The sequence below is a fragment of the Cavia porcellus genome, unplaced genomic scaffold, assembly GCF_034190915.1.
Source record: "Cavia porcellus strain 051 isolate PalLab524CR breed Dunkin Hartley unplaced genomic scaffold, mCavPor4.1 scaffold_26, whole genome shotgun sequence".
Lineage (NCBI taxonomy): Eukaryota > Metazoa > Chordata > Mammalia > Rodentia > Caviidae > Cavia > Cavia porcellus.
The window spans coordinates 42,994,477-43,001,728 of NW_026947509.1; the positions used below are offsets into that span (position 1 = coordinate 42,994,477).

Here is a 7,252-nt window from a genome sequence, read left to right on the forward strand (position 1 = left end):
GTTTAAGCAACTCAGCAGGAGCCAGGGTCCTCACTTTGTAAACATCCTCATCCTGTGCAAGAGGAGAGCACTGTAATGGTATAAGGGCTACACCTGCTCTAGAGGGTGGTCGCCTGCATACACTATAAGAGAGGAAGAGGCTTGCTTCCCTTTTGCTCTTGCTGCTTTTGCTGTCTTCTGCCCCTGTGAAGCTCCTGTGCCATGCCACCCTGCTTCAGAACCAGCTGATTACTGACTGAAACCTCCACAAACCGTGAGCTAAATCAACCTTTCCTTCCTTAATTTTGAATATCAGGTATTTTGTCCCAGCAATGAGAGAAAAGTAACCAAGATAGTAGTATATACACGAAAGTTGGAAGGATACAGGGAAAATTGGCATAACCCTTGTATAAGAATGGCACTCACATCTGTGAAGTGCTTCGCATTTTCTGGAGTTCTTAGAGTTACTCAACATGTCCGTGGTTCAACCCAAGAACATGAAAATCTCAAAATGCAATGCGTGACATCTAATAATTGAAAATGTGTCTTTACTGAAAGAGAGAGAGAGACAAGAATATCTCAACTGGCTTGAGAATTTGCACTTTGTTCATTCATTCCTCTTCTCTCAGTCTGGAATGAAATTGCAATGTCTAATGAGGAATCAGCCATATTTTGAGATGAGTGTTATAGCCTCACACTAAGGGAGGTCATAAGATAATAAGATATAAGGTACAAAGGTAATCAATCTGAGTATCTGATTGCATTGTGAAACTCCCATATCAACCTAAGCTTGATTACCTCTAGATTTGTGAAGATTTATGAAAAATAATTCTGTATGTAGTAAAGCCACTGTAGTTGTCATTTTGGAAATTAAAACATGGAAGTTAAAACAATCTCCACTGTCAGAGATGGCCATACTATACTCCCTTTCAATCGGACTAATTTTAGAGTCAGCTTCTGGGCATGTCATCACCATTGCCCTAGCTTCACTCTGTGGGGACTGGATATGAAGTTTAGTTTAGAAAGAGTGGATATATAGCTAGGTGCAGTGAAACACATCTGTAATCCCAGGATACAGGAGACTGAACCAGGACCACAAAGTCAACTTCAGCCTGGGCAACATAGCAAGACCCTGTCTCAAAATCAAAAATAAAGAGCTGGGGTTGTACCTCAGTGGAAGAGCATTCCTGGGTTCAGTCTCCAATGCTTGGGGGGGGATAGAGTAGAATTATGGTTCTGAATATCGTTTTATGGAAGGCCTCAGGATAATGAGGTGACATCTAGGAAATATAACCTTCCTGGCTAGTTGTTCAACCGTGAACAATTTCCACTTATTCTGAACCCCAGCTTCCTATCTTTAAAATGAAGATGACACAGACCTTAAACTTTTACTGAGAGGATTAGACCTGGAAATGTGCAACTCGCTTAATGTACATGATACGGAAGCATACATCTTCCCTTATTGCTAATTCCCCTCTGTGACCAGCACAAACCATACCCTCTCCTTTTTCAATGTGTCTCTCAGCCTTGTTGAGGTCCTTTGGAACAATGCCCTTTTCCCCTGGACTTTGGGCTTGGCTTTCATCTTGCCCAGCATCTGTGTGGTTGAAATGTTGATGAGGAAGGGAATGGGAGAAAAGTGGGCACAAATAGCTCTGCTTCCTTGCAAACTTGCTCACCCCTCCCGGAACTTGCATATTTCTCCTAAGAAAAGGAGAACCAAGTTTGTGGTCATCTTTAGATTCACAAAACATAGCTGCAGTTTTAATTTGGGAGAGCTAAGTCTTTTGGAATCATAGTCATCTACAGTACATATTTATAATACACATATGTACACACTACATACATATTTATATATAACATTAGACCCTGTTACCATAGCAACTATTACAGTACTAACAAATTAGCAATTGTGACTCCACTCAAAAATGAAACAAGAAATTCAAATGAAATACCAAACATTTGTTTAAACACAAATAGCTTTAGTAATTAACTACATAGAGACAATACAGAAACTTTTAAATGGATATTTAGAAGCCTTTTCTAGAAGAAAAATCTGCTTTGATGTTTTTCCCCTTTTCTACGGCATCACAGTCTACATCTTCATAAATTAAGTTTGGCACTGGGTTAACAGGGCTAGATCTGCTGCAGCGGAACCACTGCGCACCTCCAAACTCAGCTCTTAATTCTAAACAGTTACACCTTCCCTGGTGAGAAAGATTTTATTAATCAAAAGGAAGACTTTTCAAAAAGAAAGCTCCAATGTGAAGTAGGTCTTACATCCCCTGTTTCATTCAGAGAACATGTAAAACTACCCCTGGGGTTTGGAATATATTAACATCCTTTCACAATTAACCCTAATGGGACAAGAACAGCATTTTCCCAAGCAGATATATTCAAAGCTGAAAAATGCATAGTGTTTAAATAGATCTCATTATATCAGCTACACCAAATCTCTCCTCTTTATATACAGAGGATTGAACCTCTTTTCACTGTCATGCAACATTAAAATAGGAAGGCATACACAAGGATGACATGGATTTGACAAAAAATTAATGATTTGTACATCACTTTAATGCTTCAAATCTGCAATTCATGTATGCTAATTAGTTCATAATGGGCTGTTGAAGAACAGAGCTGTCATCCTGCTGCTTCACAGGTTTCTGGAAGCTCGGTGTGGCACACACTTGCTGTGTTGGCTGCTGGATTCTGGGCTGTAACGTGGCAGATCTACGAGAGCATTTCCCCCCACATGCAATTGTTTCCTGGATGTGATGCTTTAATCTATCAGAGTTACGATGGCATGTCTCAAATAAGTGGTTCCTGGGTGCCGCTGTACACACCGGGAGCAACGGCACGGCTGCACTGTATCTAAATGATTGATTTCTGGATTCTAGACTGTTGGGCTATACCTCAGAGGGCAGCTGTCATCCTGCTAAATGTATGAAGCTGTATTATGCAGCACATTTTGAAAATGTATGTACAACGTTTTTTTTATTTACAGATAAAAGGGGCTGTAAAAACTTGGAGAGGGGAAATAAAGGGGACTTCACAGATCGGGTATCTTTGCTCACTATGGAATCATGTAGATCTCCCCATGGCAAGGGAAGCAGATCCCAAGCCCTTTCTCTGGATCCTCCTTTTGTCCTTGCATTGCTGGGGCAAAGACAAAGACTGGCCCAGCAGCCAGAGCCTGGGAGGCTGGCTGTTTCACAGACCAAATGGTGACTCCAGTGAGTGCTGGAAGTCAGCAGCTGGATGACAAGTTTTTCTGGTTTTACTGGAAAGCAAATGGACCTTCTCTGGTGCCCTGATGGAGGTTTGATCCACGTGTTCCTCACAATCACACCTGCTGCTCAGGAGACCCAGCATCTGGGCCTGTCAAGGAGGAGAAAAAGGAAACAAGGGCTGAATCTGTTTTCCGGTTCCTGATGCTTGAAATCTTTTGTCTTGAAGTCTCCAGAGTAAATATGCATTTGATTTAATTTTTTTCCCGTGGAAAATATAAGCTAGTGACCATAACAGAAGAATCGAGGCAGGCTAGAGGGAAAAGTACTCCAAATGTAGTCCAGCAATTAAGGGATTTTACAGACTAGCCACTTCATAAATACATAAAATAATAGTATGAATACAGTAAGACATGAAAGGCACAAGGTAATAAGACTTTCATCACAATGTTTATGTAAGGTCTTTACGGAGCAAACTTTATTAATACTATTGACACTAAGTAAAGATTTACTATATATTTACTAGCATATGAATGATACTCTTCAAATAATATGACTTTGAAAGACATAAAAAGTCATTCCATCCTAAAGGTAGCACACGGTTCTCCGGTTGACAACAGGAAAACATACGCTCCAGGCATTGATACTCTCCAAATCCCATTTGAATAGACTTTTTTTTTTTTAGTTATTTTATTCTGGTAAAAATCTTATTTTTAAAGCAATGTAACAACTTTAAGAACACTTTTAAAAAGAAAAATCATCCATAATCTCACAAAGGACATCACTATGTGACTGTTGAACATAGCTGTGTACCACACATATGGTACCCATCTGAACACACACGGTATGTGCACACACAGAAGGACACATTTTCTCATGAGGAAAATCAAACCACAAGCTTGAAGCTACATCTAATGACTGGGTTATTTGAATTTTAGAGACTCAAAGTTGTGTATTCGAAAAGAAAATATTTGAGTGGAATGGCTGGGTCATTTGACAAATTTATGCTGAGGGTTTTGCAGAATTGCCAAACTGTTTTCCAAACTACTTGTTAGTGTTCACATTTCCATTAGAAGTTTATGAGTGTGGTACTCAGTCTTTTATATCCTTCCTGCCATTTGATGTGGCCAGTGTTTCTAACTTCAGACATTCTGATAGGTGTGTCTCTGTTGTAGTTATTTGGTATGTGTTTATCTGGGTTGGGGAACTGTCCAAATGTATTGCTCAATTTCTCCTAGGGTGTTTTTCAGTTGACTTCTGAGAGCTCTTCAATAATCAGGAAGCAATCTTTATTAGATGTGTGACCTGTAAGTATTTTCTCCTGATTTGAGTCTTCTGTTTTCTTAGTACTATCTTTAAAAGTTTATGTTCTTAATTTTAATGAAAGTATATCTCTGTATTTATATGCTTACAGATGGTATCTGGGAAAGAGAGTTCCAAGATCCATAGGGATCCTGCTCCAATCCCTTGTATAAATGACATAATATTGCTTATAATTTACACACATCCTCTTCTACACTTTAAGTCATCTCTAGATCACCTGTATAGGCAATACAATGCAAATGATTTGTAAAAATTGTTATACTCTACTGTTCAAGAAAGGATGACAAGTGGGAAAAGTTCTTATATGATCGTACCAATGCCACTTTGTTTTTCTTAAATATTTTCTTTCTTATTTGGCGGAATTTGTGAATGCATACAGAAACCACAGATATGGAGACCCTACCCTGTATCTTCTAATATCTCTATTCTCTGTTGAGTTTGCCAGATTTTTGTTTATTTTATAATTCACTTTGTCTTCTTTTACTGCATCTTGAAGTAGATGTGAAGTCATGGATTTTAGATCAAAGAGAAATAAAATCATCAAATATTCATAGCAGCCTTAGTTTTAATGGTCTAAACCTAGAAATCACACAAATGCTTACCAGCAGGTGAATATGCAACAGACTACTACTCAGCAATGAAAAGAGAAAGATTGTTACACAAACAGTGTAGAGGTGTCTGAAATAATTATGCTAGTGAAAGGAGCCAAACAAAAAGAAGGTTACAGATGGTATGTTAATTGCCAGATGCATAGCAAGTGTGCAGTAGGTTCCAGTGTTGCTGCGGACTCACAGTTACACTGAAGATGAAGGCAGAAGAGCAGTGTGGCGGAAGTGGAAAGCCAAGGTGTTCTGGGAAGCGGTGAACACGCTCCCTGCCTTGATTGGACTGTTCTGTGGGTGTGTGTATCTGTTAAAACCAATCACAGTTTATATTTTAAGCATGTGCAGTCAATTGTATGTGTATTGTATATGCATAGTTTCAACAAAACTATTTAAAAGTCACCATCACCAAAATGATAAAGGCCACAAAAGATGAGAAAATATTTGTGATAATTATACTAGACTCATCGATGGGATTTTTCATAACTCTTAAAGAAGAAAATGAGGCCAATCCTGAGTTGTCGATTTTGATGGATTAGGAAACACCTAGCAGATGGGTAAAGCACAGCCCAGGCAAGCCCTGATGGGCCATGGAGACACCATGTCCCCCTCTGCCTGCCACCCCAGCCATCAGGAGCTGGGCAGCATTGTCCCACCATGCTCTCCACCTTGCCATTCCTGCCTTGAAGCCAGGCCACCAAGGGCTGGATTCCTTCAGCTGGTGACGTAAATTAAATGTCTCCTCTGTTCAGTTGTGAACATCAGGGATTGTGTCTCAGCCACAATAAAACTGACTAATAAAGAAGATAAACAACTTGATAACATAATGAGTCAAAGATTTCAATAGGTGTTCGTAAAGAAGTATCTTTATGAATGGACAGAAAGCCTATGAAAAGGCTTTCAATAATATTCATCCATAGGAAAGCATATAGAAACCAAAGTTACTACTATATACTCACTAGAATAGCCAAAATTACAAAGAGTAATAGCAACATAAACTGTTGGGTCGGGATGTCGGTGAAAAGCTGGAATTTTAATTCTGCTGGGAGGTGCAGAAAGTGGTAAAGTGACTTTGGAAAACTGTTTTGACAGTATTTTTTAAAAAGTTGAACATACATGATCCGAAGAACCCAACAATTGCTCACCTGGGTATGTACTCAAGTGAACTGAAAGCCTGAACTCACATAAATATATGAATATTCATTGTCACATTAGTCAAAATTATTCAAAACTGGAAATGGTCTCTGTCATCCACTGGGAACTCCAATCACATGTATATTTTATGTTTAAAGTTGTCCCTCAGCTTGTCATGCTTGGCTTATTTTATTTTTCCATTTTTCAAAATTGTTCTCTCTGGGTTTCATTTTGGACCATTTCTATGCTATCTCTTCAAATCTATAAATCTCTTTTTTTAAAATCCAATGTTTAATCTGCTGTATGTTTCCTCTCAGATACTGCAGCTTTCATATCCAGAAGATCCATTTGAGTCTTTTTATGTCTTTCACATCTCTAGCCATCATAGGCAATCTTTCCTCTTGCTTCTATTTATAAAATGCTATTATAATAACTCTTTTAATGTCTTGTTTACTGACTTTATCATTTCTGTAATCAGTTTCAGTTGGTTGATTTTTTTCCTCATTAGAAGCTACATTTTTTGTCTGCCTTCTAAATATTAATTCTGTTAATTTCTAAAGAAATGTCACACACTGTGAATTTTATCTTTTGAGTGCTGGATACATTTATATTCCTGTAAATATGCTTGCGCTTCATTCTCTGATGCACTTGAGTTCCTTGCAGCTTGATCCTTTGAGAATTTGCTTTTGAACTCTGTTACCTGGGATTAGGGCAGTCTGTATTATACAGTAACTTTGCATGCTCAGCCTAAATCTTTCCAGGAATTCTACCCAGTTCTTCATGAGTTCTGAGGTTCCTCACTCTGCGTGTTAGGAACAGGAACTTCTGCTGGCTTTGTGTGAGCACCTAGTGTTATGCCTTCAATCTTTTCAGAGATTTCTTTACTGATTCCTGGATGGTATCCTTACAAACATGTACCCATCAGCACTCAAATGGAGGAGAAAGAGCTAAAAGCGAAGCAGGACCTCAATAGATTTTCATTCTCCT

At 38.7% G+C, this 7,252-nt stretch overlaps 1 pseudogene; it reads left to right on the top strand.

Moving 5' to 3' along the window:
• The first annotated feature begins 331 nt into the window (after window positions 1-331).
• Window positions 332-429, top strand: LOC111758196 (U6 spliceosomal RNA; annotated as a pseudogene).
• The last annotated feature ends 6,823 nt before the right edge of the window (window positions 430-7,252 follow it).